Raw genomic sequence first — 13,684 nt, 5'->3', positions numbered from 1 at the left:
GTCCTGTCCTGTACTGTCCTGTCATGTCACGTCTATGATCTGTCCTGTCCTGTCATGTCTATGTCCTGTCCTGTCACTACTATATCCTGTCCTGTCACGTCTATGTCCTGTCCTGTCCATGTCCTGTCCTGTCCTGTCCATGTCATGTCCTGTCTTGTCCTGTCTTGTCCTGTCCTGTCTATGTCCTGTCCCGTCCTGTCACGTCTATGTTCTGTCCTGTCCTGTCCTGTCACGTCCTGTAACGTCTATGTCCTGTCCTGTCACGTCTATGTCCTGTCCTGTCCATGTCCTGTCCTGTCCTGTCACATCTATGTCCTGTCCTGTCCTGCAACGTCTATGTCCTTTCCTGTCTATGTCCTGTCCTCTCCTGTCACGTCTATGTCCTGTCCTGTCCATGTCCTGTCCTGTCTCGTCTATGTCCTGTCCTGTCCGGTCTTGTCACATCTATGTCCTGTCCTGTCCATTTCTGTAATGTCTATGCCCTGTCCTGTGTTGTCCTGTCACGTCTATGTCCTGTCCTGTCACGTCCATGTCCTGTCCTGTCCATGTCCTGTCCTGTCCATGTCCTGTCCTGTCTATGTCCTGTCCTGTCTATGTCCTGTCCTGTCTATGTCCTGTCCTGTCCATGTCCTGTCCTGTCCATGTCCATGTCCATGTCCCGTCCTGTACTGTCCTTTCTATGTCCTGTCCTGTCCTGTCACGTCTATGTCCTGTCCTGTCACATTTATGTCCTGTCCTGTCCATGTCCTGTCCTGTCCTGTCACTTCACGTCTATGTCCTGTCCTGTCACGTCTATGCCCTGTCCTGTCACGTCTATGTCCCGTCTTGTCACGTCACGTCAATGTCCTGTCCTGTCACGTCAATGTCCTGTCCTGTCACGTCTATGTCTGGTCCTGTCACGTCCATGTCCTGTCCTGTCCTGTCACGCCTATGTCCTGTCCTGTCCTGTCAATTCTATAACCTGTCCTGTCACGTCTATGTCCTGTCCTGTCCATGTCCTGTCCTGTCCATGTCCTGTCCTGTCCTGTCCTGTCATGTCACGTCTATGTCCTGTCCTATCCTGTCCTGTCCTGTCACGTATATGTCCTGTCCTTTCCTTTCCATGTCCTGTCCTGTCCTGTCACGCCTATGTCCTGTCCTGTCCTGTCCATGTCCCGTCCTGTCCTGTCCTGTCACGTCTATGTCCTGTCCTGTCCTGTTCATGTCCTGTCCTGTCACGTCACGTCTATGTCCTGTCTTGTCCTGTCCGGTCCTGTCACGTCTATGTCCTGTCCTGTCCTGTCACGTCCTGTCACATCTATGTCCTGTCCTGTCCTGTCCTGTCACGTCTATGTCCTTTCCTGTCACGTCTATATCCTGTCCTGTCCATGTCCTGTTCTGTCCTGTCTATGTCCTGTCCTGTCTATGTCCTGTTCTGTCTATGTCCTGTTCTGTCCTGTCTATGTCCTGTCTTGTCTATGTCCTGTCCTGTCTATGTCCATGTCCTGTCCTGTCCTGTCTATGTCCGCTCCTGTCTATGTCTGGTCCTGTCTATGTCCGGTCCCGTCTATGTCCTGTCCAGTCCTGTCCATGTCCTGTCCTGTCCATGTCCTGTCCTGTCACATCTATGTCCTGTCCTGTCCTGTCACGTCTATGTCCTGTCCTGTGCTGTCACGTCTATATCCTGTCCATGTCCTGTCCTGTCCTGTCCTGTCACGTCACGTCTATGTCCTGTCCTGTCTATGTCCTGTCATGTCTATGTCCTGTCCTGTCCTGCAACGTCTATGTCCTGTCCTGTCTATGTCCTGTCCTGTCTTCTCCTGTCACGTCTATGTCCTGTCCTGTCCTGTCCTGCCCTGTCTATGTCCTTTCCTTTCCTGTCCTGTCACGTCTATGTCCTGTCCTGTCTATGTCCTGTTCTGTCCTGTCTATGTCCTGTCTATGTCCATGTCCTGTCCTGTCCTGTCTATGTCCGCTCCTGTCTATGTCCGGTCCTGTCTATGTCTGGTCCTGTCTATGTCCGGTCCCGTCTATGTCCTGTCCATGTCCTGTGCTGTCCATGTCCTGTCCTGTCACATCTATGTCCTGTCCTGTGCTGTCACGTCTATGTCCTGTCCATGTCCTGTCCTGTCCTGTCCTATCCTGTCACGTCACGTCACGTCTATGTCCTGTCCTGTCCATGTCCTGTCCATGTCCTGTCCATGTCCTGTCCATGTCCTGTCCTGTCCATGTCCTGTCCTGTCCTGTCCATGTCCATGTACCGTCCTGTACTGTCCTTTCTATGTCCTGTCCTGTCCTGTCACGTCTATGTCCTGTCCTGTCACATTTATGTCCTGTCCTGTCCATGTCCTGTCCTGTCCTGTCACTTCACGTCTATGTCCTGTCCTGTCCTGTCACGATTATGCCCTGTCCTGTCACGTCTATGTCTGGTCCTGTCACGTCTATGTCTGGTCCTGTCACGTCTATGTCTGGTCCTGTCACGTCTATGTCTGGTCCTGTCCATGTCCATGTCCCGTCCTGTTCTGTCACATCTATGTCCTGTCCTGTCCTGTCACGCCTATGTCTTGTCCTGTCAATTCTATATCCTGTCCTGTCACGTCTATGTCCTGTCCATGTCCTGTCCTGTCCATGTCCTGTCCTGTCCTGTCCTGTCATGTCACGTCTATGTCCTGTCCTCTCCTGTCATGTATATGTCCTGTCCTTTCCATGTCCTGTCCTGTCCTGTCACGCCTATGTCCTGTCCTGTCCTGTCCATGTCCCGTCCTGTCCTGTCACGTCACGTCTATGTCCTGTCCTGTCCATGTCCTGTCCTGTCCTGTCACGTCTATGTCCTGTCCTGTCCTGTCCATGTCCTGTCCTGTCCCGTCACGTCTATGTCCTGTCCTGTCCATGTCCTGTCCTGTCCTGTCACGTCTATGTCCTGTCCTGTCCTGTCCGGTCCTGTCACGTCTATGTCCTGTCCTGTCACGTCCTGTAACATCTATGTCCTGTCCTGTCCTGTCACGTCTATGTCCTCTCCTGTACCGTCCTGTCACGTCACGTCTATGACCTGTCCTGTCACGTCTATGTACTTTCCTGTCACGTCTATATCCTGTCCTGTCACGTCTATGTCCTGTCCTGTCCATGTCCTGTCCTTTCCTGTCCATGTCCTGTCCTTTCCTGTCTATGTCCTGTCCCATCCTGTCCTGTCACGTCCTGTCACGTCTATGTCCTGTCCTGTCATGTCTATGTCCTGTCCTGTCCTGCAACGTCTATGTCCTGTCCTGTCTTTGTCCTGTCCTGTCCTCTCCTGTCACGTCTATGTCCTGTCCTGTCCTGTCTATGTCCTTTCCTTTCCTGTCCTGTCACGTCTATGTCCTGTCCTGTCTATGTCCTGTCTATGTCCATGTCCATGTCCTGTCCTGTCTATGTCCTGTCCTGTCTATGTCCGCTCCTGTCTATGTCCGGTCCTGTCTATGTCTGGTCCTGTCTATGTCCGGTCCCGTCTATGTCCTGTCCTGTCCTGTCCATGTCCTGTCCTGTCCATGTCCTGTCCTGTCACATCTATGTCCTGTCCTGTCATGTCTATGTCCTGTCCTGTGCTGTCACGTCTATGTCCTGTCCATGTCCTGTCCTGTCCTATCCTGTCCTGTCACGTCACGTCTATGTCCTGTCACGTCTATGTCCTGTCCTCTCCTGTCACGTCCATGTCCTGTCCTGTACTGTCTATGTCCTGTCCTGTCCTGTCACGTCTATGTCCTGTCCTGTCCTGTCACGTCCTGTCACGTCTATGTCCTGTCCTGTCACGTCTATGTCCTGTCCTGTCACGTCTATGTCCTGTCCTGTCCTATCACGTCTATGTCCTGTCTTGTCACGTCACGTCTATGTCCTGTACGGTCACCTCAATGTCCTGTCCTGTCACGTCTATGTCTGGTCCTGTCCATGTCCATGTCCCGTCCTGTCCTGTCACATCTATGTCCTGTCCTGTCCTGTCACGTCTATATCCTGTCCTGTCCTGTCACGTCTATGTCCTGTCCTGTCCTGTCCATGTCCAGTCCTGTCCTGTCCATGTCCTGTCCTGTCCTGTCACGTCACGCCTATGTCCTGTCCTGTCACGTATATGTCCTGTCCTGTCACACCTATGTCCTGTCCTGTCTATGTCCCGTCCTGTCACGTCTAGGTCCTGTCCTGTCCTGTCACGTCTATGTCCTGTCCTGTCCTGTCCATGTCCTGCCCTGTCCTGTCCTGTCACGTCTATGTCCTGTCCTGTCCTGTCCAGTACTGTCATCTCTATGTCCTGTCCTGTCACGTCCTGTCACATCTATGTCCTGTCCTGTCCTGTCACGTCTATGTCCTGTCCTGTCCTGTCCTGTCACGTCTATGTCCTGTCCTGTCCTGTCCATGTCCTGCCCTGTCCTTTCCTGTCACGTCTATGTCCTGTCCTGTCCGGTCCTGTCACGTCTTTGTCCTGTCCTGTCCTGTCACATCCTGTCACATCTATGTCCTGTCCTGTCCTGTCACGTCTATGTCCTGTCCTGTACTGTCCTGTCATGTCACGTCACGTCTATGTCCTGTCCTGTCACGTATATGTCCTGTCCTGTCACACCTATGTCCTGTCCATGTCCCGTCCTGTCCTGTCCTGTCACGTCTAGGTCCTGTCCTGTCCTGTCACGTCTATGTCCTGTCCTGTCCATGTCCTGCCCTGTCCTGTCCTGTCACGTCTATGTCCTGTCCTGTCCTGTCCAGTACTGTCATGTCTATGTCCTGTCCTGTCCTGTCACGTCCTGTCACATCTATGCCCTGTCCTGTCCTGTCACGTCTATGTCCTGTCCTGTCCTGTCCTGTCACGTCTATGTCCTGTCCTGTCCTGCCCTGTCCTTTCCTGTCACGTCTATGTCCTGTCCTGTCCTGTCCGGTCCTGTCACGTCTTTGTCCTGTCCTGTCCTGTCACGTCCTGTCACATCTATGTCCTGTCCTGTCCTGTCACGTCTATGTCCTGTCCAGTACTGTCCTGTCATGTCACGTCTATGACCTGTCCTGTCCTGTCATGTCTATGTCCTGTCCTGTCACGTCTATATCCTGTCCTGTCACGTCTATGTCCTGTCCTGTCCATGTCCTGTCCTGTCCTGTCCTGTCCATGTCCTGTCCTGTCTTGTCCTGTCCTGTCTATGTCCTGTCCCGTCCTGTCACGTCTATGTTCTGTCCTGTCCTGTCAAGTCCTGTAACGTCTATGTCCTGTCCTGTCACGTCTATGTCCTGTCCTGTCCATGTCCTGTCCTGTCCTGTCACATCAATGTCCTGTCCTGTCCTGCAACGTCTATGTCCTTTCCTGTCTATGTCCTGTCCTGTCCTCTCCAGTCACGTCTATGTACTGTCCTGTCCTGTCCTGCCCTGTCTATGTCCTTTCCTGTCCTGTCCTGTCCTGTCATGTCTATGTCCTGTCCTATCTATGTCCTGTTCTGTCCTGTCTATGTCCACTCCTGTCTATGTCCGGTCCTGTCTATGTCTGGTCCTGTCTATGTCCAGTCCCGTCTATGTCCTGTCCTGTCCATGTCCTGTCCTGTCACGTCTATGTCTTGTCCTGTCACGTCACGTCTATGTCCTGTCCTGTCACGTATATGTCCTGTCCTTTCCATGTCCTGTCCTGTCCTGTCACACCTATGTCCTGTCCTGTCCTGTCCATGTCCCGTCCTGTCCTGTCACGTCTAGGTCCTGTCCTGTCCTGTCCTTGTCCTGTCCTGTCACGTCATGTCACGTCTATGTCCTGTCCTGTCCTGTCACGTCTATGTCCTGTTCTGTCCTGTCCTGTCACGTTTATGTCCTGTCCTGTCCGGTCCTGTCAAGTCTATGTCCTGTCCTGTCCTGTCACGTCCTGTCACATCTATGTCCTGTCCTGTCACGTCTATGTCCTGTCCTGTCACGTCACGTCTATGACCTGTCATGTCCTGTCCTGTCCTGTCCTATCCTGTCACGTCACGTCTATGTCCTGTCCTGTCTATGTCCTGTCCATGTCCTGTCCATGTCCTGTCCAGTCCATGTCCTGTCCTGTCCATGTCCTGTCCTGTCCATGTCCATGTACCGTCCTGTACTGTCCTTTCTATGTCCTGTCCTGTCCTGTCCTGTCACGTCTATGTCCTGTCCTGTCACATTTATGTCCTGTCCTGTCCATGTCCTGTCCTGTCCTGTCACTTTACGTCTATGTCCTGTCCTGTCCTGTCACGTCTATGCCCTGTCCTGTCACGTCTATGTCCTGTCTTGTCACGTCACGTCAATGTCCTCTCCTGTCACGTCAATGTCCTGTCCTGTCACGTCTATGTCTGGTCCTGTCACGTCTATGTCTGGTCCTGTCCATGTCCATGTCCCGTCCTGTTCTGTCACATCTATGTCCTGTCCTGTCACATTTATGTCCTGTCCTGTCCATGTCCTGTCCTGTCCTGTCACTTTACGTCTATGTCCTGTCCTGTCCTGTCGCGTCTATGCCCTGTCCTGTCACGTCTATGTCCTGTCTTGTCACGTCACGTCAATGTCCTGTCCTGTCACGTCAATGTCCTGTCCTGTCACGTCTATGTCCTGTCCTGTCAATTCTATATCCTGTCCTGTCACGTCTATGTCCTGTCCTGTCCATGTCCTGTCCTTTCCATGTCCTGTCCTGTCATGTCACGTATATGTCCTGTCCTGTCCTTTCCATGTCCTGTCCTGTCCTGTCACGCCTATGTCCTGTCCTGTCCTGTCCATCTCCCGTCCTGTCCTGTCCTGTCATGTCTATGTCCTGTCCTGTCCTGTCCATGTTCTGTCCTGTCCTGTCCCGTCACGTCTATGTCCTGTCCTGTCCTGTCCATGTCCTGTCCGGTCCTGTCACGACTATGTCCTGTCCTGTCCTGTCACGTCCTGTAACATCTATGTGCTGTCCTGTCCTGTCACGTCTATGTCCTCTCCTGTACCGTCCTGTCACGTCACGTCTATGACCTGTCCTGTCCTGTCACGTCTATGTCCTTTCCTGTCACGTCTATATCCTGTCCTGTCACGTCTATGTCCTGTGCTGTCCATGTCCTGTCCTTTCCTGTCCATGTCCTGTCCTGTCCTGTCTTGTCCTGTCCTGTCTATGTCCTGTCCCATCCTGTCCTGTCACATCCTGTCACGTCTATGTCCTGTCCTGACATGTCTATGTCCTGTCCTGTCCTGCAACGTCTATGTCCTGTCCTGTCTATGTCCTGTCCTCTCCTCTCCTGTCACGTCTATGTCCTGTCCTGTCCTGCCCTGTCTATGTCCTGTCCTTTCCTGTCCTGTCACGTCTATGTCCTGTCCTGTCTATGTCCTGTTCTGTCCTGTCTATGTCCATGTCCTGTCCTGTCCTGTCTATGTCCGGTCCTGTCTATGTCTGGTCCTGTCTATGTCCGGTCCCGTCTATGTCCTGTCCTGTCCTGTCCATGTCCTGTCCTGTCCATGTCCTGTCCTGTCACATCTATGTCCTGTCCTGTCATGTCTATGTCCTGTCCTGTGCTGTCACGTCTATGTCCTGTCCATGTCCTGTCCTGTCCTATCCTGTCCTGTCACGTCACGTCTATGTCCTGTCACGTCTATGTCCTGTCCTCTCCTGTCACGTCCATGTCCTGTCCTGCCTTGTCTATGTCCTGTCCTGTCCTGTCACGTCTATGTCCTGTCCTGTCCTGTCACGTCTATGTCCTGTCCTGTCACGTCTATGTCCTGTCCTGTCCATGTCCATGTCCCGTCCTGTCCTGTCACATCTATGTCCTGTCCTGTCCTGTCACGTCTATGTCCTGTCTTGTCACGTCACGACTATGTCCTGTACGGTCACCTCAATGTCCTGTCCTGTCACGTCTATGTCTGGTCCTGTCCATGTCCATGTCCCGTCCTGTCCTGTCACATCTTTGTCCTGTCCTGTCCTGTCACGTCCATATCCTGTCCTGTCACGTCCATGTCCTGTCCTGTCCATGTCCTGTCCTGTCCTGTCACGTCACGTCTATGTCCTGTCCTGTCACGTATATGTCCTGTCCTGTCACACCTATGTCCTGTCCTGTCTATGTCCCGTCCTGTCCTGTCCTGTCACGTCTAGGTCCTGTCCTGTCCTGTCACGTCTATGTCCTGTCCTGTCCATGTCCTGCCCTGTCCTGTCATGTCTATGTCCTGTCCTGTCCTGTCACGTCCTGTCACATCTATGTCCTGTCCTGTCCTGTCACGTCTATGTCCTGTCCTGTCCTGTCCTGTCACGTCTATGTCCTGTCCTGTCCTGTCCATGTCCTGCCCTGTCCTTTCCTGTCACGTCTATGTCCTGTCCTGTCCTGTCCGGTCCTGTCACGTCTTTGTCCTGTCCTGTCCTGTCACGTCCTGTCACATCTATGTCCTGTCCTGTACTGTCCTGTCATGTCACGTCTATGACCTGTCTTGTCCTGTCATGTCTATGTCCTGTCCTGTCACGTCTATATCCTGTCCTGTCACGTCTATGTCCTGTCCTGTCCATGTCCTGTCCTGTCCTGTCCATGTCCTGTCCTGTCCTGTCCTGTCTTGTCCTGTCCTGACTTGTCCTGTCCTGTCTATGTCCTGTCCCGTCCTGTCACGTCTATGTCCTGTCCTGTCCTGTCCTGTCACGTCCTGTAACGTCTATGTCCTGTCCTGTCACGTCTATGTCCTGTCCTGTCCATGTCCTGTCCTGTCCTGTCACATCTATGTCCTGTCCTGTCCTGTCCTGCAACGTCTATGTCCTTTCCTGTCTATGTCCTGTCCTGTCCTCTCCTGTCACGTCTATGTCCTGTCCTGTCCTGTCCTGCCCTGTCTATGTCCTTTCCTGTCCTGTCCTGTCATGTCTATGTCCTCTCCTGTCTATGTCCTGTTCTGTCCTGTCTATGTCCTGTCCTGTCCATGTCCATGTCCTGTCCTGTCCTGTCTATGTCCACTCCTGTCTATGTCCGGTCCTGTCTATGTCTGGTCCTGTCTATGTCCAGTCCCGTCTATGTCCTGTCCCGTCTATGTCCTGTCCTGTCCATGTCCTGTCCTGTCACGTCTATGTCCTGTCCTGTCACGTTACGTCTATGTCCTGTCCTGTCACGTATATGTCCTGTCCTTTCCATGTCCTGTCCTGTCCTGTCACACCTATGTCCTGTCCTGTCCTGTCCATGTCCCGTCCTGTCCTGTCCTGTCACGTCTAGGTCCTGTCCTGTCCTGTCCATGTCCTGTCCTGTCACGTCATGTCACGTCTATGTCCTGTCCTGTCCTGTCACGTCTATGTCCTGTCCTGTCCTGTCACGTTTATGTCCTGTCCTGTCCGGTCCTGTCACGTCTATGTCCTGTCCTGTCCTGTCACGTCCTGTCACATCTATGTCCTGTCCTGTCACGTCTATGTCCTGTCCTGTCCTGTCACGTCACGTCTATGTCCTGTCCTGTCACGTCTATATCCTGTCCTGTCACGTCTATGTCCTGTCGTGTCCTGTCCTGTCACATCTATGTCCTGTCCTGTCCTGCAACGTCTATGTCCTGTCCTGTCCTGTCACGTCTATATCCTGTCCTGTCCTGTCCTGTCACGTCTATGTCCTGTCCATGTCCTGTCCTGTCCATGTCCTGTCCTGTCCATGTCCTGTCCTGTCACGTCACGTCTATGTCCTGTCCTGTCACGTATATGTCCTGTCCTGTCCTTTCCATGTCCTGTCCAGTCACACCTATGTCCTGTCCTGTCCTGTCCATGTCCCGTCCTGTCCTGTCCTGTCACGTCTATGTCCTGTCCTGTCCTGTCCATGTCCTGTCCTGTCCTGTCACGTCACGTCAATGTCCTGTCCTGTCCTGTCCATGTCCTGTCCATGTCCTGTCCTGTCCTGTTCTGTCACGTCTATGTCCTGTCCTGTCCGGTCCTGTCACGTCTATGTCCTGTCCTGTCACGTCCTGTCAGATCTATGTCCTGTCCTGTCACGTCTATGTCCTGTCCTGTCCTGTCACGTCACGTCTATGACCTGTCCTGTCCTGTCACGTCTATGTCCTGTCCTGTCCTGTTACGTCTATGTCCTTTCCTGTCACGTCTATATCCTGTCCTGTCACGTCTATGTCCTGTCCTGTCCATGTCCTGTCCTGTCCTGTCCTTGTCCTGTCCTGTCCTGTCTTGTCCTGTCCTGTCTATGTCCTGTCCCGTCCTGTCACGTCTATGTCCTGTCCTGTCACTTCCTGTCACGTCCTGTCACGTCTATGTCCTGTCCTGTCACGTGTATGTCCTGTCCTGTCCTGCAACGTCTATGTCCTGTCCTGTCTATGTCCTGTCCTGTCCTCTCCTGTCACGTCTATGTCCTGTCCTGTCCTGTTATGTCCTGTCCTGTCTATGTCCTGTCCCGTCCTGTCACGTCTATGTCCTGTCCTGTCACTTCCTGTCACGTCCTGTCACGTCTATGTCCTGTCCTGTCACGTGTATGTCCTGTCCTGTCCTGCAACGTCTATGTCCTGTCCTGTCTATGTCCTGTCCTGTCCTCTCCTGTCACGTCTATGTCCTGTCCGGTCCTGTTATGTCCTGTCCTGTCTATGTCCTGTCCTGTCTATGTCCTGTCCTGCCCTGTCTATGTCCTTTCCTGTCCTGTCCTGTCACGTCACGTCTATGACCTGTCCCGTCACGTCTATGTCCTGTCCTGTCACGTCTATATCCTGTCCTGTCACGTCTATGTCCTGTCCTGTCCATGTCCTGTCCTGTCCTGTCCATGTCCTGTCCTGTCTTATCCTGTCCTGTCTATGTCCTGTCCCGTCCTGTCACGTCTACGTCCTGTCCTGTCCTGTCCTGTCACGTCCTGTCACGTCTATGTCCTGTCCTGCAACGTCTATGTCCTGTCCTGTCTATGTCCTGTCCTGTCCTCTCCTGTCACGTCTATGTCCTGTCCTGTCCTGTCCTGCTATGTCCTGTCCTGTCTATGTCCTGTCCTGTCTATGTCCTTTCCTGTCCTGTCACGTCTATGTCCTGTTCTGTCCTGTCTATGTCCTGTCCTGTCTATGTCCTTTCCTGTCCTGTCACGTCTATGTCCTGTTCTGTCCTGTCTATGTCCTGTCCTGTCTATGTCCATGTCCTGTCCTGTCCTGTCTATGTCCGGTCCTGTCTATGTCCAGTTCTGTCTATGTCCGGTCCCGTCTATGTCCTGTCCTGTCTATGTCCTGTCCTGTCCTGTCCATGTCCTGTCCTGTCCTGTCCTGTCCTGTCCATGTCCTGTCCATGTCCTATCCTGTCCTGTCCATGTCGTATCCTGTCCATGTCCTGTCCTGTCCTGTCCTTTCCTGTCACGTCTATGTCCTGTCCTGTCACGGCTATATATATATTGCAATATGCAGCAGGTTAGATTAGATCCAGGGTGATATCTGATCGCCACATTTGGGGTCAAGAAGGAATTTTTTGCCCTTCAAGGAGTAACTCTCTGGGGGATTTTTCGCCTTCTTCTGGATCTTTGGGTTCGGTGGCTCTCACTTCAGGACAATGATAGAGTGTTCATAATGACCACAGCAAGTTCTGTGGTTTCCACCGGCCTGACTTGAGAGTCATTGTGATCATTGCTAATTCTATAAAAGGGCCGGTAATATTTAATTACAATGTTGCTTATTGCTTCACCAATAAAGAAAGATTCCTAAAAAAAATCGATTGCAGCACTTGTCTTTTGTCTGGATTTCTTCTGTACAGTCACCATGATAAAGCAATCGCCGCCACTCTATACTTCAGAGCTAGAGCCGGGCTGAGCTATGGATTCTGTATATAATATAGTGTATCATCTTCCACATACATGGCGACAGCAGTTGGGAGACAGGAACTATAGGGGGGGTCAAGATACCAAGAACATGACTCCACCTATAGCGACATCAGCTCCCGTCTCAGGGTACATTACAAGTGTTTATGGGGTTCAGTCTCTGTAATGGGGCTCTAACATTGTCTGTGCCCTCACCTCTACACAACATACTGCCAGAAGGATGCCTGAAGACCGAGTCACCAAGAGCAACCGAGTGCAGAAGACACAACAGAGGTCTTGTATAAAGATAGGTCACAGACTGAAGAGAAGTTGGTCATTGGGGTGCAACAAGTAGCTGCGGGGAATTTGTAAGGGAACGCTGCTAAGCAATGACCAGTATTAGCAGACAGCGGCTCGTATTTATTATGGGGATATCTTATGCCAGCCTAAGGTAAGGAGATGGTTAGAGTGATTTGTGCCAAATTTATTGAAAAGCACATGGAAGCTAATTAATGTGGTGCATTTGGAACTCTCTAACAGTGAGTCCAATGTACAAATCACAGTGGTATGAAATGTCTATATATTATAGGTTAAAGCCGTCACAGATATAGAATTTAAAAGATAAATTTTATTAGAAATTAATTTAAAAATCAAGGCCTACCAACAAAAACAATCACATAAACATATAGTGACAGGACAGACAATCAACATAGAAGGAGAAGGATCCTAGGGAGGGTAAAAGAAAAGGACGTATAATAACAAATCCTGTATTTCCTTCACTAAGGTCCTCAAGAGTCACTTTTAATTGATAGGATAGATCTCTATCAAGGTAAGTATTTAGTACTTGAGCTGTTGTATGACTCGCATCCCCTTGAAGTGGAGGCTGTTTTTCAATAAAAGTATACGTGTGTACGAGTCAGGCAGCCCTTTTATTTATAAGGACTCTTGTAGTTTTTAATATTCAAGTCAGTGTCGTTTGGTGCATTGTTTGCACTGTATCCTTTAGTGCATTGTTTACACAATACTCATATTGTTTTTACTCTCATATTGTTTTTTGCTCTACGCGTTTCCCTATCGGAATAGCCGACAGTTCATCAGGAGCCGGGCAGCGATACACCCCTAAGTAAATAAGAGAGAGTTTTCTATTCAGGATTGATCACCAGAACGATGGCTTAGATACGTCTGTCACTTTTAATAAAAAGATTCCTCAAAATTTCCTCATTTATATATTACTAGAGATGAGCAAACGTACTCGGATAAGCACTACTCGTCCGAGTAATGTGCTTTATCCGAGTACCTCTCCGCTCGTCCTGAAAGATTCTGGACGCGCTGCGGAGCGGGGAGCTGCAGGGGAGAGCGGGGAGGAACGGAGGGGAGATCTTTCTCTCCTTCTCTCCCGCCCGCTCTGCCCAGCTCCCCGCTGCGACTCACCTGTCAGCAGCGGAGCGCCCCGAATCTTTCAGGACGAGCGGAGAGATACTTGGATAAAGCACATTACTCGGACGAGTAGTGCTTATCCGAGTACGTTCGCTCATCTCTATATATTACACTTGGATTCTATCAGTAGAATAAATAAATCCTAAGTGTGCTCTTCCTTCAGGATCCAGAGAGATATTCAACTGGAGCTTTCAACTCGCGACTAGGTGCTGTAGTCTCTTTTAGTAATATGGCTCTGAGATAAAGTAAAATAACTAAGCATCGTGTGCTTCACATGACAGCGATGCATATGATGTATATCAATATAGCCAGAGTTGGCAACCAGGTATCCTTGATAGTTTAGATAGGACAACCAACAGGAGCAAAAGCTCTTGGATTAAATACCCATTAACCCAACACCATTAGAAGCATACGGGGGACAGACCCCAATTCAGTCTATGACCTATTAGTAACTGCCACAATGGCAAGAAACATTTTTAAGCTGGCTAAAAGATTTGCATTTAGTGAGACAGAGTCAGCTATAATAGCTTGTAGAGTGAGGAAAAAGTATAGAGCAAGGCAGAGAGGAGTGCTAGGAGTGATCTCCAGCAGCGCCT

This window comes from Eleutherodactylus coqui, chromosome 11, assembly GCF_035609145.1.
Source record: "Eleutherodactylus coqui strain aEleCoq1 chromosome 11, aEleCoq1.hap1, whole genome shotgun sequence".
Lineage (NCBI taxonomy): Eukaryota > Metazoa > Chordata > Amphibia > Anura > Eleutherodactylidae > Eleutherodactylus > Eleutherodactylus coqui.
Note: the sequence above shows the minus strand (reverse complement) of the source record.